The sequence below is a fragment of the Ranitomeya variabilis genome, chromosome 3 (genome assembly GCF_051348905.1).
Source record: "Ranitomeya variabilis isolate aRanVar5 chromosome 3, aRanVar5.hap1, whole genome shotgun sequence".
In the NCBI taxonomy this organism is placed as follows: Eukaryota; Metazoa; Chordata; class Amphibia; order Anura; family Dendrobatidae; genus Ranitomeya; species Ranitomeya variabilis.
This window is the reverse complement of record NC_135234.1, coordinates 383,409,221-383,436,150: the sequence shown is the minus strand read 5'-3', so window position 1 is coordinate 383,436,150 and position 26,930 is coordinate 383,409,221.

The following is a 26,930-nucleotide window of genomic DNA, read 5'->3' as shown; positions in this document are numbered from 1 at the left end:
ATCTCCGGTTGTGATTGGTTGAGGGGCAGTTGCAGGCAAATCTACGTCACTTGTGTCCCTCAAAAAACCAGAACCCGGCCGTGACACGCAACCAATTTCCTGTGCCCCCGGGAAAGGTTCGGCATTAAAAATATACTCATCCCCATCATCCTCCTCATCCTCCACCTCCTCTTCGCCCGCTACCTCGTCCTGTACACTGCCCTGACCAGACAATGGCTGACTGTCATCAAGGCTTTCCTCTTCCTCTGGTGCAGACGCCTGCTCCTTTATGTGCGTCAAACTTTGCATCAGCAGACGCATTAGGGGGATGCTCATGCTTATTACGGCGTTGTCTGCACTAACCAGCCGTGTGCATTCCTCAAAACACTGAAGGACTTGACACATGTCTTGTATCTTAGACCACTGCACACCTGACAACTCCATGTCTGCCATCCTACTGCCTGCCCGTGTATCCTCCCACAAATAAATAACAGCACGCCTCTGTTCGCACAGTCTCTGAAGCATGTGCAGTGTTGAGTTCCACCTTGTTGCAACGTCTATGATGAGGCGATGCTGGGGAAGGTTCAAAGACCGCTGATAGGTCTGCATACGGCTGGCGTGTACAGGTGAACGTCGGATATGTGAGCAAAGTGCACGCACTTTGAGGAGCAGGTCGGAGAACCCAGGATAAGTTTTCAATAAGCACTGCACCACCAGGTTTAAGGTGTGAGCCAGGCAAGGAATGTGTTTCAGTTGGGAAAGGGAGATGGCAGCCATGAAATTCCTTCCGTTATCACTCACTACCTTGCCTGCCTCAAGATCTACTGTGCCCAGCCACGACTGCGTTTCTTGTTGCAAGAACTCGGACAGAACTTCCGCGGTGTGTCTGTTGTCGCCCAAACACTTCATAGCCAATACAGCCTGCTGACGCTTGGCAGTAGCTGGCCCATAATGGGACAACTGGTGTGCAACAGTGTCATCTGCCGATGGAGTGGTTGGCAGACTGCGTTCTGTGGAAGAGCTGTAGCTTCTGCAGGAGGACGAGGAGGAGGAGGAGGAGGGGGTGCGAACGCCTACAGCCAACTGTTTCCTAGACCGTGGGCTAGGCACAACTGTCCCTAAATTGATGTCGCCTGTGGACCCTGCATCCACCACATTCACCCAGTGTGCCGTGATGGACACATAACGTCCCTGGCCATGCCTACTGGTCCATGCATCTGTAGTCAGGTGCACCTTTGTACTCACAGATTGCCTGAGTGCATGGACGATGCGCTGTTTAACATGCTGGTGCAGGGCTGGGATGGCTTTTCTGGAAAAAAAGTGTCGACTGGGTAGCTCGTATCGTGGTTCAGCGTACTCCATCAGGGCTTTGAAAGCTTCGCTTTCAACTAACCAGTAGGGCATCATCTCTAACGAGATTAGTCTAGCTATGTGGGCGTTAAAACCCTGTGTACGCGGATGCGAGGATAAGTACTTCCTTTTTCTAACCAGAGTCTCATGTAGGGTGAGCTGGACTGGAGAGCTGGAGATCGTGGAACTTTCGGGTGTGCCGGTGTACATGGCAGACTGAGAGACGGTTGGAGACGGTATTGTTTCCGCCGGTGCCCTAGATGCAATATTTCCTCCTACAAAACTGGTGGTTCCCTGACCCTGACTGCTTTTGGCTGGCAAAGAAACCTGCACAGATACTGCCGGTGGTGCGGAAAATGGTGGCCTTACAGTGACGGAAGGGATGTTGCGTTGCTGACTAGCTTCATTGGCCGAGGGTGCTACAACCTTAAGGGACGTTTGGTAGTTAGTCCAGGCTTGAAAATGCATGGTGGTTAAGTGTCTATGCATGCAACTAGTATTTAGACTTTTCAGATTCTGACCTCTGCTTAAGCTAGTTGAACATTTTTGACAGATGACTTTGCGCTGATCAGTTGGATGTTGTTTAAAAAAATGCCAGACTGCACTCTTCCTAGACTCGGATCCCTTTTCAGGGATTGCAGACTGAGCTTTAACCGGATGGCCACGCTGTCCTCCAACAGGTTTTGGCTTTGACACGCGTTTTGGGCCAGATACGGGCCCGGCAGATGGAACCTGTTGCGATGTTGATGCCTGCTGCGGCCCCTCCTCCACCTCCGCTTCTGAACTACTGCCGCCTGCACCCTGTTCCCCCAATGGCTGCCAATCGGGGTCAATAACTGGGTCATCTATTACCTCCTCTTCGAGCTCGTGTGCAACTTCGTCTGTGTCACTGTGTCGGTCGGTGGTATAGCGTTCGTGGCGGGGCAACATAGTCTCATCAGGGTCTGATTGTGGATCTGTACCCTGAGAGGGCAATGTGGTGGTCTGAGTCAAAGGAGCAGCATAGTACTCTGGCTGTGGCTGTGCATCAGTGCACTCCATGTCAGAATCTACTTGTAATGGGCATGGCCTGTTAAATGTTTCACTTTCTAAGCCAGGGACGGTATGTGTAAAGAGCTCCATGGAGTGACCCGTTGTGTCGCCTGCTGCATCCTTCTCTCTTGTTGTAGTTTTTGCTGAGGAGGACAAGGAAGCGACTTGTCCCTGACCGTGAACATCCACAAGCGACGCGCTGCTTTTACATTTACCAGTTTCGGAAGAGGAGGCAAAAGAGCTAGAGGCTGAGTCTGCAATGTAAGCCAAAACTTGCTGTTGCTGCTCCGCCTTTAAAAGCGGTTTTCCTACTCCCAGAAAAGAGAGCGTTCGAGGCCTTGTGTAGCCTGACGACGAAACTGGCTCCACAGCTCCAGACTTAGGTGGAATATTTTTATCCCCACGACCACCTGATGCTCCACTACCACTACCATCATTACCAGCTGACAATGAACGCCCACGACGACCTCTTGCACCAGACTTCCTCATTGTTTTAAAATCTTAACCAAAGTAACTTTATTTGTTGCTGTCAAACAACTTACACGGTGAGCTATAACTTCAGTATGATTTCAATATCCCTTAACAGGTTGGTGAGACCACAAGGAAAATCAGGCACAATGTTACACACTCTGTTTTCTGTGGCACAAAATCACAGAGATGACACACACGCAGGACTGTCACTCAAGCACTAATGTCAATATTAATCTCCCAACTAATTTATTTTTTTTTTTTTCTCAGGGAGACTTTAGAAACCAAATAATATTAAAAAAACCAAAAAAATAAATAGGCTTTCTATGGCCCACTGAATGAGAGAGAGAGGTGGCACACCCAGGAGTCAAGACTGGCACACAAGCTGAAAGGGCAATATTACTCTCCCACTGTTTTTTTATGTATTTTTTGTTTTTTAAGGGAGACTTTAGAAACCAAATAATATTAAAAAAACCAAAAAAATAAATAGCCTTTCTATGGCCCACTGAATGAGAGAGAGAGGTGGCACACCCAGGAGTCAAGACTGGCACACAAGCTGAAAGGGCAATATTACTCTCCCACTGTTTTTTTATGTTTTTTTTTTTTTCAGGGAGACTGTAGAAACCAAATAATAAGAAAAAAAATAAATAAATAAATAGGCTTTCTATAGCCCACTGAATGAGAGATAGCACACACAGCAGTGGCACACAAGCCCTGACTGAGGCCAATATTTTTCTCCCACTGATTGATGTAGTGTTTTTGTGTTGAGGTAGATTTTAGAACACAAATCAAGGAAAAAAAAAAAAAATGCTTTCTATGGCCCACTGAATGAGAGAGAGGTGGCACACCCAGGAGTCAAGACTGGCACACAAGCTGAAAGGGCAATATTACTCTCCCACTGTTTTTTTATGTTTTTTTTGTTTTCAGGGAGACTTTAGAAACCAAATAATATTAAAAAAACCAAAAAAATAAATAGCCTTTCTATGGCCCACTGAATGAGAGAGAGAGGTGGCACACCCAGGAGTCAAGACTGGCACACAAGCTGAAAGGGCAATATTACTCTCCCACTGTTTTTTTATGTTTTTTTTTTTTTCAGGGAGACTTTAGAAACCAAATAATATTTAAAAAAAAAAATAAATAGGCTTTCTATGGCCCACTGAATGAGAGAGGTGGCACACCCAGGAGTCAAGACTGGCACACAAGCTGAAAGGGCAATATTACTCTCACACTGTTTTTTTATGTTTTTTTTGTTTTTTAAGGGAGACTTTAGAAACCAAATAATATTAAAAAAACCAAAAAAATAAATAGCCTTTCTATGGCCCACTGAATGAGAGAGAGAGGTGGCACACCCAGGAGTCAAGACTGGCACACAAGCTAAAAGGGCAATATTACTCTCCCACTGTTTTTTTATGTTTTTTTTTTTTTCAGGGAGACTTTAGAAACCAAATAATATTAAAAAAACCAAAAAAATAAATAGCCTTGCTATGGCCCACTGAATGAGAGAGAGAGGTGGCACACCCAGGAGTCAAGACTGGCACACAAGCTAAAAGGGCAATATTACTCTCCCACTGTTTTTTTATGTTTTTTTTTTTTTCAGGGAGACTTTAGAAACCAAATAATATTAAAAAAACCAAAAAAATAAATAGCCTTTCTATGGCCCACTGAATGAGAGAGAGAGGTGGCACACCCAGGAGTCAAGACTGGCACACAAGCTGAAAGGGCAATATTACTCTCCCACTGTTTTTTTATGTATTTTTTGGTTTTTAAGGGAGACTTTAGAAACCAAATAATATTAAAAAAAACAAAAAAATAAATAGCCTTTCTATGGCCCACTGAATGAGAGAGAGAGGTGGCACACCCAGGAGTCAAGACTGGCACACAAGCTGAAAGGGCAATATTACTCTCCCACTGTTTTTTTATGTTTTTTTTTTTCAGGGAGACTTTAGAAACCAAATAATATTAAAAAAACCAAAAAAATAAATAGCCTTTCTATGGCCCACTGAATGAGAGAGGTGGCACACCCAGGAGTCAAGACTGGCACACAAGCTGAAAGGGCAATATTACTCTCCCACTGTTTTTTTATGTTTTTTTTTTTTCAGGGAGACTTTAGAAACCAAATAATAAGAAAAAAAATAAATAAATAAATAGGCTTTCTATAGCCCACTGAATGAGAGATAGCACACACAGCAGTGGCACACAAGCCCTGACTGAGGCCAATATTTTTCTCCCACTGATTGATGTAGTGTTTTTGTGTTGAGGTAGATTTTAGAACACAAATCAAGGAAAAAAAAAAAATGCTTTCTATGGCCCACTGAATGAGAGAGAGAGGTGGCACACCCAGGAGTCAAGACTGGCACACAAGCTGAAAGGGCAATATTACTCTCCCACTGTTTTTTTATGTTTTTTTTGTTTTCAGGGAGACTTTAGAAACCAAATAATATTAAAAAAACCAAAAAAATAAATAGCCTTTCTATGGCCCACTGAATGAGAGAGAGAGGTGGCACACCCAGGAGTCAAGACTGGCACACAAGCTGAAAGGGCAATATTACTCTCCCACTGTTTTTTTATGTTTTTTTTTTTTTCAGGGAGACTTTAGAAACCAAATAATGTTTTAAAAAAAAAATAAATAGGCTTTCTATGGCCCACTGAATGAGAGAGGTGGCACACCCAGGAGTCAAGACTGGCACACAAGCTGAAAGGGCAATATTACTCTCCCACTGTTTTTTTATGTTTTTTTTGTTTTTTAAGGGAGACTTTAGAAACCAAATAATATTAAAAAAACCAAAAAAATAAATAGCCTTTCTATGGCCCACTGAATGAGAGAGAGAGGTGGCACACCCAGGAGTCAAGACTGGCACACAAGCTGAAAGGGCAATATTACTCTCCCACTGTTTTTTTATGTTTTTTTTTTTTTCAGGGAGACTTTAGAAACCAAATAATATTAAAAAAACCAAAAAAATAAATAGCCTTTCTATGGCCCACTGAATGAGAGAGGTGGCACACCCAGGAGTCAAGACTGGCACACAAGCTGAAAGGGCAATATTACTCTCCCACTGTTTTTTTATGTTTTTTTTTTTTCAGGGAGACTTTAGAAACCAAATAATAAGAAAAAAATAAAATAAATAAATAGGCTTTCTATAGCCCACTGAATGAGAGATAGCACACACAGCAGTGGCACACAAGCCCTGACTGAGGCCAATATTTTTCTCCCACTGATTGATGTAGTGTTTTTGTGTTGAGGTAGATTTTAGAACACAAATCAAGGAAAAAAAAAAAATGCTTTCTATGGCCCACTGAATGAGAGAGAGAGGTGGCACACCCAGGAGTCAAGACTGGCACACAAGCTGAAAGGGCAATATTACTCTCCCACTGTTTTTTTATGTATTTTTTGTTTTTTAAGGGAGACTTTAGAAACCCAATAATATTTTAAAAAAAAAATAAATAGGCTTTCTATGGCCCACTGAATGAGAGAGGTGGCACACCCAGGAGTCAAGACTGGCACACAAGCTGAAAGGGCAATATTACTCTCCCACTGTTTTTTTATGTATTTTTTGTTTTTTAAGGGAGACTTTAGAAACCCAATAATATTTTAAAAAATAAATAAATAGGCTTTCTATGGCCCACTGAATGAGAGAGAGAGGTGGCACACCCAGGAGTCAAGACTGGCACACAAGCTGAAAGGGCAATATTACTCTCCCACTGTTTTTTTATTTTTTATTTTTTTTTCAGGGAGACTTTAGAAACCAAATAATAAGAAAAAAAAATAAATAAATAGGCTTTCTATAGCCCACTGAATGAGAGATAGCACACACAGCAGTGGCACACAAGCCCTGACTGAGGCCAATATTTTTCTCCCACTGATTGATGTAGTGTTTTTGTGTTGAGGTAGATTTTAGAACACAAATCAAGGAAAAAAAAAAAAAATGCTTTCTATGGCCCACTGAATGAGAGAGGTGGCACACCCAGGAGTCAAGACTGGCACACAAGCTGAAAGGGCAATATTACTCTCCCACTGTTTTTTTATGTATTTTTTGTTTTTTAAGGGAGACTTTAGAAACCCAATAATATTTTTTAAAAAAAATAAATAGGCTTTCTATGGCCCACTGAATGAGAGGGAGAGAGGTGGCACACCCAGGAGTCAAGACTGGCACACAAGCTGAAAGGGCAATATTACTCTCCCACTGTTTTTTTATGTTTTTTTTTTTTTCAGGGAGACTTTAGAAACCAAATAATATTAAAAAAACCAAAAAAATAAATAGCCTTTCTATGGCCCACTGAATGAGAGAGAGAGGTGGCACACCCAGGAGTCAAGACTGGCACACAAGCTGAAAGGGCAATATTACTCTCCCACTGTTTTTTTATGTATTTTTTGTTTTTTAAGGGAGACTTTAGAAACCAAATAATATTAAAAAAAAAACAAAAAAAAAGGCTTTCTATGGCCCACAATTAGAGAGAGAGAGGTGGCACACCCAGGAGTCAAGACTGGCGCACAAGCTGAAAGGGCAATATTACTCTCCCACTGTTTTCTTAAGTTTTTTTTCTTTTATTTTCAGGGAGACTTTAGAAACCAAATAATATTAAAAAAACCAAAAAAATAAATAGCCTTTCTATGGCCCACTGAATGAGAGAGAGGTGGCACACCCAGGAGTCAAGACTGGCACACAAGCTGAAAGGGCAATATTACTCTCCCACTGTTTTTTTTTTTTTTTTTTTTTTCAGGGAGACTTTAGAAACCAAATAATAAGAAAAAAAAATAAATAAATAAATAGGCTTTCTATAGCCCACTGAATGAGAGATAGCACACACAGCAGTGGCACACAAGCCCTGACTGAGGCCAATATTTTTCTACCACTGATTGATGTAGTGTTTTTGTGTTGAGGTAGAATTTAGAACACAAATCACGGAAAAAATAAATAGGCTTTCTATGGCCCACTCAGTGAGAGATGGCACACACAGGGATGGCACTGTAGCAGAAATGCCAATCTTAATCTCCCACAAAAAAAAAACAAAAAAAACAGGGACTGTCCTACAATTACTATCTCCCTGCAGTAATCTAAGCCAGGTATGGCAGGCAGCAATAGGAGTGGACTGATGCACAAATTAAATAAAAAGTGTGGACAAACAAAAAAGATAGCTGTGCAGAAAGGAACAAGAGGATATGTGCTTTGAAAAAAGCAGTTGGTTTCCACAGTGGCGTACACACAGCAATACAGCTATCACGGAGCCTTCTAGGGCAGCCCAATGAGCTACAGCGCTGAGGAAAAAAAAAAAAAAATAGCTTCCACTGTTCCTGCACACCGAAGGTGGTGTTGGACAGTGGAAATCGCTACAGCACAAGCGGTTTGGTGGTTAGTGGACCCTGCCTAACGCTCTCCCTGCTTCTGACGAAGCGGCAGCAACCTCTCCCTAAGCTCAGATCAGCAGCAGTGAGATGGCGGTCGGCGGGAACGCCCCTTTATAGCCCCTGTGACGCCGCAGACAGCAAGCCAATCACTGCAATGCCCTTCTCTAAGATGGTGGGGACCAGGACCTATGTCATCACGCTGCCCACACTCTGCGTTCACCTTCATTGGCTGAGAAATGGCGCTTTTCGCGTCATTGATACGCGACTTTGGCGCGAAAGTCGCGTACCGCATGGCCGACAAGCACAGGGGTCGGATCGGGTTTCATGAGACGCCGACTTAGCCAAAAGTCGGCGACTTTTGAAAATGATCGACCCGTTTCGCTCAACCCTACTCCTGTGTTATTGTGCCATCTATTGTCTCCGACCACAGAACCTCGGGTTCTTTACCCACTCCAGTCATGCAGACTGAGAGTCTGCTGTCAGCTGTAACGGAAGCGGACATCCCTGCTCTCTTTGACCGATCTCAGAATACGAGCACACCACAACTTTCTCAATCCACCATAACATCTCTGTCTGTACCTCCTTCACGGTCCAGCAGTTTGTCCGGTTCACTGTACTCTGCCCTCTCTCAGCACTGCAGCCAGCCCATGGTCTCACAGTTGTGGTCACAAATAATATAGTTTCCTCCTACACATGACAAAGCTAAGAGGTTGAACTGCACCATCTCCAATCTGTTGGCCATGGAAATGCTGCATTTCCGCCTGGCAGATACAGACGGTTTCCGAACGTTGATGGCTGTTGCAGTCCCCCAGTACCAGATGCTCAGTCACTATAACTTTTCTAAGAAAGCTGTGCATGCGTTACACCGGCATGTCACAGACAACATCACCCATTCTTTGACTAAATCTTTGTCTGCCAGGGTGAATTTCATCACAGACAATTGGACGAGTAAGCATGGCCAAGAGGATTACATCTCGCTAACTGGGCACTGGGTGAAACTGGTGGCTGTTGGACCAAGCGCTGCTCCACAAGTTTCCAACAGTGCAGATTAAATTTCCAGCATATTGTGCAGCCAGGGCTCACCGCAATCAGGCAGTGTTAAAATTAATATGCCTTGGATATCGCAGTCATACAGCTGAAGAGTTGTGCGCAGCTCTCCATGCTGCGTTTGAGCAATGGCTGTCTCCACTGAACCTGCATCCAGGGAAGACAGGGTCTGATAATGGTGCAAACCAGGTGGTGGCCCTATGTCAAGGCAAGCTCACACACAAACTTTGCATGGCTCACGTTTCAGCCTGATGGTACAGCGTTTTCTCCGCCGCTTTCTTGGTCTGGGTGAAGTGCTGAAGAAAGCACGTAAGCTGTTTGATCAATTCTGCCGTCAAACCCCTCAGGTCATCAACTTGCATTGATATAAAGATCTTTGTCGGTGCCATTTAACAGGTTGGTATGCAACATGGTGGAATTCCACTCTACACATGTTGCAGAGACTGTGGTAGCAGCAACAAGCCCTGATGCAGTATGTCATGTCGTATAGCCTGGGCCAACCCAGTGCAGATGTAGCACATATCATGTTTACGGAGTGGGCACAGATTAATAACCTATGCTCCCTTCTGCATAATTACGAAATGGCTACTAAGATAGTTAACACTAACGATGCTGTCAACAGCACCACTATTCCGGCCATCAATATGCTGGAGCAGACTTTGAATAGCCTGCTGGAGGAGGTGTGGTCCCAGAGGAAGAGGAGGAACCAGAGAAGAATGCAGAAGGGATAACAGTGTCTCAAAGTTCCAGGCTGTCGTCCCACAGGTAGGTGCCAAGGGAGGGTGGATTACTGTGATTGAGCAGGGTGGTAATATTAGACAAACTGTTAGTGAAGATGAAAGATCCAAGGAAGAAATGGAAGAGGAAAAGGTTATTGGTGAGCAAATTTAAGGAGATGAAGAGGATAATCTCTGTTGTTCATGGTTGTCGGGAGGGGATGGAGGAAACAAGCATCAGTTTTACCCAGCCACCAACACAGCATGGGCTTGGACCTCATGGAAGAGACCAACATATGAGTGCCTTCTTGCTGCACTATCTGCAACATGATCCCCATATAGTTATGATTCACAATTGTGCTGACTACTGGGTTGCCACTCTAATAGATCCACCTTATAAGACCAAATTTATTCCAAATGCTTCCCACCCTGGAAAGGGACCCGCGAATGCTGGAGTATCAAAACATGCTTTTACACAACCTTAAGAGAGGTTTTCCCCAAGACAGCAGTGAGGCACACAGTGTGTATCGCATCTCTAGACTTCCAACATCCGACGCGTCAATTCGTCATCTCCAATACATAAGCAGCAGCAGTAGTGTAAGTGGAAGAAGCAATTTCTGTGAGTCCTTTGACAATTTTTTTAGACCAGCTCATGCACCAGCACAACAGAGTTCAAGTCTGATACATGGAGAACGAATGGAGAGGATGGTGTAGCAGTATCTAGAACTATCTATCTAGAAATGTCAACACTCCTGGTTGGGTGTCCATGTGATGAGTTGGCTGGAGTGGAAGAGATGTCGATCCCTATTATACTATTTCTAATCTTTTGAAATTCATGCCACTTTGGTGATGTCTGCCAATAATTTTGGGAAATCTGGAGAGTCCTGATTGGGTCACTTTATCAACTGGGTTGGCTGTAGTGAAAGAGATATAGTTCTCCATTATACTATTTCTACTCTGGTAAAATTGATGTTACTTCGGTGGTGTCAGGCCCTAATTTTGGAAATTTCCACACTCCTGGTTGGGTGTCCAAGTGGTGGGTTGGCTGTAGTGGAAGAGATGTCAATCCCTATTATGATATTTATTCTATTGTGAAATTGATGCCACTTTGTTGTTGTCCACCACTAATTGTTTGAAATGTGAACACTCTTGATTGGATCTCTCCATCTGCTGGGTTTGCTGTAGTGGAAGAGATGTCAATCCCTATTATACTTCTTCTACTCTTGTGAAATTGATGCCATTTTGTTGATGTCTGCCACTAATTTTTGAAAAGGTGTAGACTCCTGGTTGGGTCTCCTTCATGCATGTTGCCTGTGGCAGTAGGCCTCAGAATCTGTCATGCCTTCACTCCCTTGGAGTCAACTACCTGTGTTACTATCCTTAGATTTTTCTGACAATAGTATAGTCTACAAAACTGATATTTGTGCCACCTGAGTGTGAAAGCAGGTTTAGCTGTTGCATGTTGTATCAGGGTTCCCAGCACAGCAGGCCTACACCGATCCCTCACCCACCTCCTCTTACTGTGACGTTCAATTCAAAGGTGTAAATGCTGGCCCTGACCCCGATAACTAATGCATGGCTGATTGCTGCCGTGCATGTTACAATTTGTACTGTGGGTGAACTAAGGCCTCTTTCCTGGTGCCTGTCCCTCATTTGATGTGTTTTGGCAGCTTTTGGGGCCGTTTGAAGGTGTTGTGTATGTATTTGTATTTGCCTCCCATTGACTAGAATGACATTCGGTTAAGTTCGGTGAATATTCAACGTATAAATCCGCGAATATTACAAATTCGGTGTTCGTAAAACATTGACATATTCACTCATCTCTAGTTATTACCTCATTCAAGTGACACTAGTCAGATTTGAAAAAATTGGTCCGGTCAGAAATGTGAAAACAGGCTGAGGGGTAAAGGGATTAAAGTAATACCAAACTTGTATTTTTTAATTATAAGGTGAAAAACAGTTCAAAATTCAGAAATTCGTAAAAATAAAATTAGCTTGTGTCACCGTTTTCCAGGACCTGCAAAAATTTCACTTTTTCGTTGATGAACCTGTAAGAGGCCTGGTGAGCTGATGTTTTTAATGATATTATTTGAGGTAGATACAACGATTTCATCTCGTCTTTTCTTCATTTTTCTCTCATTTCAACATTTTCTGATCGAGTTAATGGACTTCATATATTTATGGATTGGACTTTTATTTACACAGTGATACGAGATATGTATAGTTTTTTAACCCCTTTCTGACATTAGACGTACTATCCAGTCCATGTGCTCAAGACCATTCCTGCCACGTTAAACACTGCGATCAAACATGATCACTAGTGTTGAGCGATACTGTCCGATACTTGAAAGTATCGGTATCGGATAGTATCGGCCGATACCCGAAAAATATCGGATATCGCCGATACCGATACCCGATACCAATGCATTTCAATGGGACGCAAAGTATCGGAATGTTTCCAAGGGTCTGAAGGAGAGGAAACTCTCTTTCAGGCTCTGGGATCCATATTCATGTGTAAAATAAAGAATTAAAATAAAAAAATATGGATATAATCACCTTTCCGGTGGCCCCTGGATCTTACCGCTGTAATCGGGAGCCTCCGTTCCTAAGAATGAGCGCGTGAAGGGCCTTCGATGATGTCGTGGCTTCTGATTGGTCGTGTGACCGCTCATGTGACCACTCACGCGACCAATCAGAAGCCGCGACGTCAGCCGCGACATCATCGAAGGTCCTTCACAGGCTCATTCTTAGGAACGGAGGCTCCCGGTTACAGCGGTAAGGTCCAGGGGCTGCCAGAGAGGTGAGTATATCCATATATATCCATATACTCACCTCTACGGCGGCCCCTGGACCTTACCCCTATAACCGGGAGCCTCCGTTCCTAAGAATGAGCCCGTGAAGGACCTTTGATGACGTCGCGGCTGACGTAACGGCTTCTGATTGGTCGCGTGAGCGGTCACATGAGTGGTCACGCGACCAATCAGAAGCCGCGACGTCATCGAAGGACCTTCACGCGCTCATTCTTAGGAACGGAGGCTCCCGGTTACAGCGGTAAGATCCAGGGGCCACCGGAGAGGTGAGTATATCCATATTTTTTATTTTAATTCTTTATTTTACACATGAATATGGTTCCGATACCGATTCCCGATACCACAAAAGTATCGGAACTCAGTATCGGAATTCCGATACCGCAAGTATCGGCCGATACCCGATACTTGCGGTATCGGAATGCTCAACACTAATGATCACAGCGTTCCGGAGCCAGCACAGGGGCTAACAGCCCCTCTGTCTTTGGATTGGAGACTCCGTGGCATACCACGGGGTCCCGATCGCTGCCATGGAGACCCGATGTCATCAAACTTCAAACTTTCACCAAAGTTCCATTTTTTTTACAAATAAACACAAGTCATATCAAAGAAATTTTACCTCTGTTATGAAGTACAATATGTCATGAGAAAACAGTGTCAGAATCACCAGGATCCGTTGAAGAATTCCAGAGTTATAACCTCATAAAAGGACAGTGGTCAGAATTGTAAAAATTGGCCTGGTCATTAACATGCAAACCACCCTTGAGGGTAAAGGGGTTAATATCTTTATTTTTAATTTTGTCTTGCTTATTTTGGTGTTTTTGTGTGAAATTATGTCCAACTTCCCTTTTTATCCTGTGCTTTTTTCTGTGCTCTAATACACATAAATTAAATAAACATGTGTATAACAAAACATGTAATTTTGCAATAATTTTCTGGGGGAAATTCTTAATTTTCTGCAACATTTTCTATGTTGCCAACGCTTTCGGCCATGACTGTACATAACATAGGATACACTAAGACTTTGCTGTAGACATCACACAGGATACACTGAGGTTGATATATCTGCGTCTCATAGGATGCACTGAGACTTTGCTATATACATCACAAGGAAGACACAGAGGCCGATGTATATACATCACATAGGATGCACCGATGCTGATGTACAGGTGTATCTCACAAAATTAGAATATCATAAAAAAATGAATTTATTTCATTTCTTCAATACAAAAGGTGAAACTCATGTAATAGAAAGAATCATTATAAATAGTGATTAAATTCAAGTATTTTTTTTCTGTTAATGTTTATGATTATTGCTTTCAGCCAATGAAAACCGAAAAGTCATTATCTCAGTAAATTAGAATACTTAATAACACCAGCTTGAAAAAATGATTTTAAAATCTGAAATGTTGGCCTACTAAAATGCATGTTTACTAAATTTACTTGGTACTTGGTCGAAGCTCTTTTGCATCAATTACTGCATCAATGCGGCGTGGCATGGAGGCGATAAGCCTGTGGCACTGCTGAGGTGTTATGGAAGCCCAGGTTGCTTTGATAGCAGCATTCAGCTCATCTGCATTGTTGGGTCTGGTGTCTCTCATCTTCCTCTTGACAATACCCCATTGATTCTCTATGGGGTTAAGGTCAGACAAGTTTGCTGACCAATCAAGCACAGTGATACTGCTGTTTTTAAACCAGGTATTGAGGTATTGACACTTTGGCAGTGTGGACAGGTGCCAAGTCCTGCTAAAGAATTACATTTCCATTTCCAAAAAGCTTGTCGGCAGAGGGAAGCATGAAGTGCTCTCAAATTTCCTGGTAGACGGCTGTGCTGTCTTTGGTCTTGATGAAAAACAGTGGACCTACACCAGCAGATGACATAGCTCCCAAAACCATCATTGATTGTGGATACTTCATGCCTATGGGAGTGGAGAGCAGTGAATATTCATTCCCTTAAGTAACGGGAACAAGTAATCCCCTGGCTGCTGCAGGAAGACGGTGCCCGCTATTAAAGAGAAATGAATATTCAATGCGAGCACAGTGAATATTCATTTCTCTTTAGCAGCAGGCACAGGTATTAGCTGCAGCACATATCTCCTGCCTCCTGTAATCCGCTGCTCTGTCACTACCGTTCCCCCTCTGTCTAGTGGGTCTCTGACTGGAGTGTAAGCCGAGGGAGGCTTTATCAGCATACAAAACGTGCTGAAAAACTCGGCTTATACTCGATTATTTATGGTAACTTGGAGCAGGAGATCAGAGCGCGCTAAGGTTGGGTTCACACTAGCATATGGGGCTTTGCGGACAGCTGCGTACTTCATCTCTGAAGCTCTGCCCACTTCTGCACTTCTGCCGTTTAGGTCTGCCTACTTCTGCATGCATCGCTGCACACCTCAATTCGCAGCATGCGGATGCATCCGCATACATCCCCATATGTCACGTGTCCTGCATACCCAATGTTATAGATAGGTACGCAGGATGCATGCAGAAGTAGGCAGACCTAAACGGCAGAAGTGCGGAAGTGGACCGAGATTCACGGAGTAAGAACGCAGCAGTCTGCAAAGCCCCCGTACGCTAGTGTGAACGTAGCCTAACTCCACACAGGTTCGGAGACCCACTATGTTGCTGAGTGCTTCAGCCCACCGGGAATCTGCCTGGTGTGGCTGATGGCCAATCTTGGCTTGGTGTTGCACACCCTCTGATCTGCTATTGATAACCTATCCTGCAGATAGGTCATCAATACTGTATGATCAGACAACCCCTTTAAACTTTAGTAGCAAGTAAAGCTCCAAAGCACAGTCAAAAAACTAAAACATACATTTTGTAAATAGAGCTCTCATTCTTCTGAAGGAAGCTAAACAATGCCATGCATATAAAAATAATTTTTCATGCCCATTTTTCTACTTTATCATGAAACTGAAAAGTTTTATATGTATTATTTCTTTTCAATTTCTTCTAAAGTTCCAACATATTCAGCAGTGCTATATAGAAATTGTCACTATTTATAATTTTATAACAACCAAATTAGTCTCTTAGGTTATTTGGAGTATGAATATGATGCAAGAAGTTACATGAAAATCATTTATGCAACATTGCTATGTACATAACAATAGATTACTAATTTTAGATACATTTTCTTTTTCAAATTGAACTAGCCAAGAATCGTTTTTCTGTCCATATTTATATAGCATACAAAATAAAAAATAAAATGTTTCTAGTTTGGTGTAATACATGACAATAAAGCCACATCTGCTCTGCAAAAAAATAAATGGTAGATTAAGAAATTATAACAAAAATCATTTTAAGATGTGGCATTTTAAAAATTTAAAATTTTACTCAGATCATGAAGACTGAAAAGACCCTCAGTTTTAGCAGGTTTATTACAAAATGAATAAGTGCTCTGCAGAACTAAGTGGTTGCAAATTGCATGAATTTTCACAGAGTTATAGGCACTGCAAAAATAAGAAAGCCTGTTCCTGAAATCTAGACATAAACTGATATAAAAAGAAATGCACTTCTTAATATCAAAGGAAAGATACTGAGATATCTTTCTATTGCACAAAGATTTCATGTAATGTAGTCAACCAGAAGAAAATTGGTCTCACCCATGACAACAGGTCGTAGGTTCACATTTGCGTTCAGGAGGGCTGCGGATGGCTGCGTACTTCTTCCCTTCTTCCTCCCTGAAGCTCTGCCTACGCTCCGCCTACTTCTGTATGCGTCCTGCGTTTCCCTGTGTACCTATCTCTAACATTGGGTATGCAGGGATTATGCGTTGTATGCGGATGCATCCGCATGCAGCGATTTGACGTGTGCGGCGACCACATGAAAACACAACATGTTGATTTAGACATCAGTCTCACCAAGCAAGCCACAAAATGCAGATCTGACTTGATCAATGGGCAGTTTGGCCTGTAAATCGGACAAGAATAGTGCATGCTAGGATTTTCTTACTCTGGTGTGTGTGGAAAATCAGCCATGTGCACTGGCATACTAATGGTCTGTGTGCTCTCTGGGTGCAGTTATTCACATGCACAGTATACAGGCAGAAAAACAGTCGCCTGATTGAGCCCTAAAGTTGGTTAAAGTTGCTAAATTTGCACAACTGGCTGATCAACTAATGCACAGGTCTCAAACACATGCCACAAGGACCTCATGTCGCTCTTGAAGCTATCATCCGTGGCCTGTGGTTCACTGGAATTCCTGAGGCAGGGAGCAAGCCAAAGGAGGACCGCCCTCCGCTCGTTAATGACATTGTGCTGAAGTGTTGAGCATTGGAGGCCATCTCTTTCCTAAGTTACTGGCTTGCTGGTCGTAGTTGAATATGAATAGGAGTTTTTTTCCTTATTCGCCCCTTCCTGAAATCTACAACCTGCCATTCATGTATGGTGCATTGATGGCTCTAGCTCACAAGTAGAATCAGCACCATCATTAGCATGTGTCAGCCGTATATCACAGCTGACTACCTGTTGCAATGTATTAGCACCAATTGTGCCCATTTAATTAGAGCCATCCGTCAGTCAGTGCTGGGGGTGGGGTTGTAGCCACCGCTCACTATGCACAAAGTGGTGACTAAAACTGTGTCGGCACCGCCATGACTGTAAGAGCTGGGCTGCTGGGGAAAAAAAAAGGGAATTTTCAGTGTAAGTGCATGAGAGCCTTGTTCTGGCCTCGTTCTCAGATGTTGCAGTCACAAAATAGTGCTGCGCGAAAAGTGAAGACAGCAGCAGGTAAGTATGATAATATAGTAAGGCACCTTAGATTAGTAGCACCACTCCAGTGCCAAATAGAAAAAATGAAAAAAATGCTGCAGTGGTGCTTTAACCATACAAGTGGTCCTCTGTGAGCTAAAATACCAGGGCTAAATTTCAGTACCAGTCTGGCCATGCGTTTATACAAGTTATGATAACCCCTTTTGATTAGCTGTGCTATACCAAATGAGGCTATACAGGGAGCTGCCATTATGGGCAAACTGTACAAAATTAATCACAAATAGTTTTATTTCTTCAATGTCAGGGAATTAATTCCTAAAAATTCAACATGAATTTGATACTCATAAAATCAATTTACTGATCTCTAGGGAGTCTAGGGAACATATCTGTGCAGTAAGATGTCAGACAACCCAATAATAACACATGAACTAAAACCATAATACACAAAGCATACATTAGACACTGTATATTATTAGTTTATAGTAGCCTGCGCTACATACAGGTGCATCTCACAAAATTAGAATATCATCTAAAAGTTAATCTATTTCAGTTCTTCAATACAAAAAGTGAAACTCATATATTAGATAGAGTCATTACAAACAGAGTGATCTATTTCAAGTGTTTATTTCTGTTAATGTTAATATTTGGTATCCCCACATCCATAATAACCCACCCTATAAAACTGTCCCACTAGTTAACCCCTTTAGTCAACACCATAAAAAAAAAAAACAAGGCAAAAACAATGCTTTATCATCTTACCGCCGAACAAAAAGTGGAATAACATGCAATCAAAAAGACGGATATAAATAAACATGGTACTGCTGAAAACTCATCTTGTCCCGCAAAAAAACAAGTCCCATACAGCTTCATCAGCAGAAAAATAAAAAAAAGTTAGAGTTCTCAGAATAAAGCCATGCTAAAATATATTTTTTAATATAAAATAGTTTTTATTGTATAAAAGTGCCAAAACATAAAAAAGATATCAATGAGGTATTGCTGTAATCGTACTAACCCGAAGAGTAAGACTGCCTTATCAATTATACCACATGCAGAATGGTATAAACGCCCCCCCCCCAAAGAAATTCATGATCTGCTGTTTTTTGTTTATTCTGCCTCCCAAAAATCAGAATAAAAAGTGATAAAAAAGTCATGTGCCCGAAAATGATACCAATAAAAACATCAACTCGTCCTGCAAAAAACAAGACCTCACATGACTCTGTGGGCCAATATATGAAAAAATTATAGCTCTCAAAATATGGTGATGCAAAAAACTTTTTTTGTACATAAAAATCGTGTTTTAGTGTGTGATAGCAGACAACCAGAAAAAAACGCTATAAGGCCTCTTTCTCATGTCCTGATATTTCCGGTACCGGAGATGTCAGTGTCCATGTGTGTAATACTTGCCACACATGTGTGGCATGCATGTGCCGCATCAGTACCACAAAGTCGGGCGCCAGGGAAGAAGCGTTACATTAAGCGCTGTTCTCTGGCGCCGGGTGCTGAACACTGCTCTCATCATTCTCCCCTGCTCTGTCGGCGATCAGCACAAGCAGGGGAGAATGATTTTCTCTTGCTTATGCCGATCGCCGGCAGAGCAAGAGAGAATGATGAAAGCCATGTTCAGCACCCGGCGCAAGGGGAACAGCACTTACTAACATTCTTCTTCCCCGGCACCGATGCGTGTCACATGGATGATATTCATGTGTGTTATGTGTATGCATGTGTGCTGGATGTTTTGTGGCCCATGCTGATATTAAAAAACGGACATGTCAGCATGGACACACGGTCTGTGGAAGCACACTGACATGTGCACAGAGCCATTCACTTGAATAGGCAAATAGCGATCCGCTCCTCCCGATTCTCTCAGCACTGCTGCCCAATGGTAAAAAAATAATGTGACACACCCATAGTGTCAATAGGATCACTGTATCCCTAGATGAATTCATTGAGAGGTGTAATTTGTAAAATGGGGTCACTTATGGGGGCTCTGCTGTGTTGGCACCTCATGGGCTCTCCCAGTGAGTCATGGCACCTGCAAACCATAGCAGTAAAACCTGGTGCTCCTTCCCTTCTGAGCACTGCCATGTGCCCAAACGGTGGTTTACCCCCACATATTGGACATCAGCATACTCCAGGCAAATTGCACAATAACTCTTGGAGACCAATTTCTTCTGTTACCCATGGGAAAATTAAAAATTGGGGACATAAAGATCATTTTAGTGGAAAAAATATTTTTTTTATTTTCATGCCTGGGCGCTATAAACTTTAGTGAAACACCTGGGGGTTCAAAGTTCTCACCACACATCTAGACAAGTTCCTCGGGGGGTGTAGTTTCCAAAACGGGGTCACTTGTGTGAGAAAATATTCAGAAAAATTCCCACGCTAGAGTTCATATGAGTTTATGCCAGCAGGGGGCGCAGCACAGCAAGTCTACGATGCTATGTTCCCCTGCATTCCATTCATTTCCCAGTTTTTACAACCAGGAGCAACAGCTGCATAAGCAGGCTCCTGGTTGTAAATTTATTTAACCCCTTCAGATGGATTTATAGTGTGGGACATGACTGTTCACCGGAAAGGTATGGGATATTGTTGCTTTTTTATGTTTTTTTAATTTACAGAACGAGGGTCTTCATGTGGATTAAGCATACAAAAAAGATTTTAAAACACCATATGCATTTATTTCATTAAAATACTTTATTCATAATGTGTGTGTGTATTATTAACCTTTTATTATTATTGGATTAATAATAGATAGGTGTCTTACTGACATCTATCCATTATTAATCAGGCTTAATGTCACCTTACATTAGCAACGTGACATTAACCTTTTATTACCTCATATCCCACCGCTACAGGGGAGTGAAAGAGAGAGGCTAAGTGCCAGAATAGGCGCATCTTACAGATTTCCTTTTTTTGGGGTGGCTGGGGGCAGATGTTTTAAACCAGGGGGGCAATAACCATAGTCCCTCTCTGGGCTATTAATATCTGCCCTCAGTCACTGGCTTTCCCTCTCTGGAGGAGAAAATTGTGCGGGAGCCCACGCCATTGTTTTCCGTGATTTAACGCTTTATTTTAACAGCTAGAGCCACCAAATTTTGCACACAGACACTTCTAACATTAGTAGTGAGGAATATGTAAAAAAAATAAAAATAAAAAATAAGGGATATGAAATGGTTTACTGTATGTATACCATGTCTCATATCCTGTCGGGTTTGATAAGGAGATAGCAAAAGCCGGCAATTGAATTTTAAGCTATCTAGCTCTGTATTAAATATAAATATATATATATATATATATATATATATATATATATATATATATATATATATATATATATATATATATATATATATATGTATATATATATACAGTACAGACCAAAAGTTTGGACACACCTTCTCATTTAAAGATTTTTCTGCATTTTCATGACCATGAAAATTGTACATTCACACTGAAGGCATCAAAACTATGAATTAACACATGTGGAATTATGTACGGTACTTAACAAAAAAGTGTGAAACAACTGAAATTAGGTCTTATATTCTAGGTTCTTCAAAGCAGCCACCTTTTGCTTTGATGACTGCTTTGCACACTCTTGGCATTCTCTTGATGAGCTTCAAGAGGTAGTCACCGGGAATGGTTTTCACTTCACAGGTGTGCCCTGTCAGGATTAATAAGTGGGATTTCTTGCCTTATAAATGGGGTTGGGACCATCAGTTGTGTTGTGCAGAAGTCTGGTGGATACACAGCTGATAGTCCTACTCAATAGACTGTTATAATTTGTATTTTGGCAAGAAGAAGCAGCTAAGTAAAGAAAAACAAGTGGCCATCATTACTTTAAGAAATGAATGTCAGTCAGTCTGAAAAATTGGGTAAACTTTGAAAGTGTCCCCAAGTGCAGTGGCAAAAACCACCAAGCGCTACAAAGAAACTGGCTCATATGAGGACCGCCCCAGGAAGGAAGACCAAGAGTCACCTCTGTTTCTGAGGATAAGTTTATCCGAGTCACCAGCCTCAGAAATCGCAGGTTAACAGCAGCTCAGATTAGAGACCAGGTCAATGCCACACAGTTCTAGCAGCAGAACCTGCTTCATAAAGTCTCCTCTTAACAACTGTTAAGAGGAGACTTTGTGAAGCAGGCCTTCATGGTAAAATAGCTGCTAGGAAACCACTGCTAAGGACTGGCAACAAGCAGAAGAGACTTGTTTGGGCTAAAGAACACAAGGAATGGACATTAGACCAGTGGAAATCTATGCTTTGGTCTGATGAGATCAAACTTGAGATCTTTGGTTCCAACCACCTTGTCTTTGTGCAACACAGAAAAGGTGAGCGGATGGACTCTGCATGCCTGGTTCCCACCGTGAAGTATGGAGGAGGAGGTGTGATGATGTGGGTGTGCTTTGCTGGTGACACTGTCGGGGATTTATTCAAAATTGAAGGCATACTGAACCAGCATGGCTACCACAGCATCTTGCAGCGGCATGCTATTCCATCCGGTTTGCATTTAGTTGGACCATCATTTATTTTTCAACAGGACAATGACCCCAAACACACCTCCAGGCTGTGTTAGGGCTATTTGATCAAGAAGGAGAGTGATGGGGTGTTACGCCAGATGACCTGGCCTCCACAGTCACTAGACCTGAACCCAATCGAGATGGTTTGGTGTGAGCTGGACCGCAGAGTGAAGGCAAAAAGGCCAACAACTGCTAAGCATCTCTGGGAACCCCTTCAAGATTGTTGGAAGACCATTCCGGGTGACTACCTCTTGAAGCTCATCAAGAGAATGCCAAGAGTGTGCAAAGCAGTCATCAAAGCAAAAGGTGGCTACTTTGAAGAACCTAGAATATAAGACATTTTTCATTTGTTTTACACTTTTTTGTTAAGTGTATAATTCCACATGTGTTAATCCATAGTTTTGATGCCTTCAGTGTGAATGTACAATTTTCATAGTCATGAAAATACAGAAAAATCTTTAACTGAGAAGGTGTGTCCAAACTTTTGGTCTGTACTGTATATATACACTCACCGGCCACTTTATTAGGTACACCTGTCCAACTTCTTGTTAACACTTAATTTCTAATCAGCCAATCACATGGCGGCAACTCAGTGCATTTAGGCATGTAGACATGGTCAAGACAATCTCCTGCAGTTCAAACCGAGCATCAGTATGGGGAAGAAAGGTGATTTGAGTGCCTTTGAACGTGGCATGGTTGTTGGTGCCAGAAGGGCTGGTCTGAGTATTTCAGAAACTGCTGATCTACTGGGATTTTCACGCACAACCATCTCTAGGGTTTACAGAGAATGGTCCGAAAAAGAAAAAAAATCCAGTGAGCGGCAGTTCTGTGGGCGGAAATGCCTTGTTGATGCCAGAGGTCAGAGGAGAATGGGCAGACTGGTTCGAGCTGATAGAAAGGCAACAGTGACTCAAATCGCCACCCGTTACAACCAAGGTAGGCCTAAGAGCATCTCTGAACGCACAGTGCGTCGAACTTTGAGGCAGATGGGCTACAGCAGCAGAAGACCATACCGGGTACCACTTCTTTCAGCTAAGAACAGGAAACTGAGGCTACAATTTGTACAAGCTCATCGAAATTGGACAGTAGAAGATTGGAAAAACGTTGCTTGGTCTGATGAGTCTCGATTTCTGCTGCGACATTCGGATGGTAGGGTCAGAATTTGGCGTAAACAACATGAAAGCATGGATCCATCCTGCCTTGTATGGAGCATCTTTGGGATGTGCAGCCGACAAATCTGCGGCAACTGTGTGATGCCATCATGTCAATATGGACCAAAATCTCTGAGGAATGCTTCCAGCACCTTGTTGAATCTATGCCACGAAGAATTGAGGCAGTTCTGAAGGCAAAAGGGGGTCCAACCCGTTACTAGCATGGTGTACCTAATAAAGTGGCCGGTGAGTGTATATATCAATACCTATACTATGTGTAGACATTTATTTTAGCTATACTATTCTAACCTGTCAGTGTGATTTTACTGTACACTGCACTGAATTGCCGGCTTTTCTACAGAACACCGCTGCATATTTCTCGCAAGTCACACTGATGGTCTGTGCGTAATCCGTATTTTTCTCGCCCCCATAGACTTTCATTGACAGATTTTTTGCACAATACGATGACAAAGACAGGATGCTGCAATTTTCTCAACCAGTAAAATACAGCTGCGAAATATACAGCAGATAGGAGCTGCCCCATAGAGAAACATTGATCCATGTGCGATGTGTTGTTTTTGTGCCTCTCATGCTTCCGTAAAACTCTCTAGTGTGACTAGTGATTAAATTCAAGTCATTTTTTCTGTTAATGTTTATGATTATGGCTTACAGCCAATGAAAACCGAAAAGTCATTATCTCAGTAAATTAGAATACTTAATAACACCAGCTTGAAAAAATGATTTTACAATCTGAAATGTTGGCCTACTGAAATGTATGTTCAGTAAATTTACTCAGTACCTGGTTGGGGCTCTTTTGCATCAATTACTGCATCAATGCGGCGTGGTATGGAGGCGATAAGCCTGTGGCACTGCTGAGGCGTTATGAAAGCCCAGGTTGCTTTGATAGCAGCCTTCAGCTCATCTGCTTTGTTGGGTCTGGTGTCTCTCATCTTCCTCTTGACAATACCCCATTAATTCTCTATGGGGTTAAGGTCAGACAAGTTTGCAGGAAAAACAAGCACAGTGACACTGCTGTTTTTAAACCAGGTATTGGCACTTTGGCAGAGTGGACAGGTGCCAAGTGCTGCTGAAGAATTCAATTTCCATTTCCAAAAAGCTTGTCGGCAGAGGGAAGCATGAAGTGCTCTAAGATTTCCTGATACTTTTTGATCTTGATAAACCACAGTGAACCTACACCAGCAGATGACATGGCTCCCAAAACCATCATTGATTATGGATACTTCATGCCTATGGGAGTGGAGAGCAGTGAATATTAATTCCCTTAAGTAACGGGAACACGTAATCCCCTGGCTGCTGCAGGAAGACGTTGCCCGCTATTAAAGAGAAATGAATATTCAATGCGAGCACAGTGAATATTCATTTCTCTTTAGCAGCAGGCACAGGTATTAGCCGCAGCACCAGTCTCCTGCCTCCTGTAATCCGCTGCTCTGTCACTACCATTCCCCCTCTGTCTAGTGGGTCTCTGACTGGAGTGTAAGCCGAGGGAGGCTTTATCAGCATACAAAACGTGCTGAAAAACTCGGCTTATACTCGATTATTTATGATAACTTGGAGCTGGAGATCAGAGCGCGCTAAGGCTGGGTTCACACTAGCATATTGGGGCTTTGCGGACAGCTGCGTACTTCCTCTGTGAAGCGCCGCCCACTTCTGCACTTCTGCCATTTAGGTCTGCCTACTTCTGCATGCATCGCTGCACACCTCAAATCGCAGCATGCGGATGCATCCGCATACATCCCCATACGTCACGTGTCCTGCATACCCAATGTTATAGATAGGTACGCAGGATGCATGCAGAAGTAGGCAGACCTAAATGGCAGAAGTGCGGAAGTGGACCGAGATTCACGGAGTAAGTACGCAGCAGTCTGCATAGCCCCCGTACGCTAGTGTGAACGTAGCCTAACTCCACACAGGTTCGGAGACCCACTATGTTGCTGAGTGCTTCAGCCCACCGGGAATCTGCCTGGTGTGGCTGATGGCCAATCTTGGCTTGGTGTTGCACACCCTCTGATCTGCTATTGATAACCTATCCTGCAGATAGGTCATCAATACTGTATGATCAGACAACCCCTTTAAACTTTAGGAGCAAGTAAAGCTCCAAAGCACAGTCAAAAAACTAAAACATACATTTTGTAAATAGACCTCTCATTCTTCTGAAGGAAGCTAAACAATGCCATGCATATAAAAATAATTTTTCATGCCCATTTTTCTACTTTATCATGAAACTGAAAAGTTTTATATGTATTATTTCTTTTCAATTTCTTCTAAAGTTCCAACATATTCAGCAGTGCTATATAGAAATTGTCACTATTTATAATTTTATAACAACCAAATTACTCTCTTAGGTTATTTGGAGTATGAATATGATGCAAGAGGCTACATGAAAATCATGTATGCAACATTGCTATGTACATAACAATAGATTACTAATTTTAGATACATTTTCTTTTTCAAATTGAACTGGCCAAGAATCGTTTTTCTGTCCATATTTATATAGCATATAAAATAAAAAAATAAAATGTTTCTAGTTTGGTGTAATACATGACAATAAAGCCACATCTGCTCTGCAAAAAAATAAATGGTAGAATAAGAAATTATAACAAAAATCATTTTAATCATGTGGCATTTTAAAAACTGAAAATTTAAAATTTTACTCAGATCATCAAGACTGAAAATACCCTCAGTTGTAGCAGGTTTATTACAAAATGAATAAGTGCACTGCAGAACTAAGTGGTTGCAAATTGCATGAATTTTCACAGAGTTATGGACAATGCAAAAATAAGAAAGTCTGATCCTGAAATCTAGACATAAACTGCTATAGAAAGAAATGCACTTCTCAATATCAAAGGGAAGATACTGAGATATCTTTCTATTGCACAAAGATTTCATGTAATGTAGTCAACCAGAAGAAAATTGGTCTCACCCATGACAACAGGTTATGGTGGGTTCACATTTGCATTCAGAAGGGCTGCGGATGGCTGCGTACTTCCTCCCTGAAACTCCGCCTACGCTCCGCCTACTTCTGTATGCGTCCTGCGTTTCCCTGTGTACCTATCTTTAACATTGGGTACGCAGGGATATGCTTTGTATGAGGATGCATCCGCATGCGGTGATTTGACGTGTGCGGCGACCACACAAAAACACATGTTGATTTAGACATCAGTCTCACCAAGCGAGCCACAAAATGCAGATCTGACTTGATCAATGTGCAGTTTGGCCTGTAAATCGGACAAGAATAGTGCATGCTAGGATTTTCTTACTCTGGTGTGTGTGGAAAATCAGCCATGTGCACTGGCATACTAATGGTCTGTGTGCTCTCTGGGTGCAGTTATTCACATGCACAGTATAGAGGCAGAAAAACATTGATTGATTGAGCCCTAAAGTTGGTTAAAGTTGCTAAATTTGCTAAATTGGCTGATCAATTAATGCAGAGGTCTCAAACACATGCCGCAAGGACCTCATGTCGCTCCTGAAACTGTCATCTGTGGCCTGTGGTTCCTTGGAATTCCTGAGGCAGGGAGCAAGCGAAAGGAGGACCGCCCTCCACCCATTAATGACATTGTGCTGAAGTGTTGAGCATTGGAGGCCATCTCTTTCCTAAGCTACTGGCTTGCTGGTCGTAGTTGAATATGAATAGGAGTTTTTTCCTTATTCACCCCTTCCCGAAATCTACAACCTTCCATACATGTATGGTGCATTGATGGCTCTAGCTCACAAGTAGAATCAGCACCATCATTAGCATGTGTCAGCCATATATCCCAGCTGGCTATCTGTTGCAATGTATTAGCACCAATT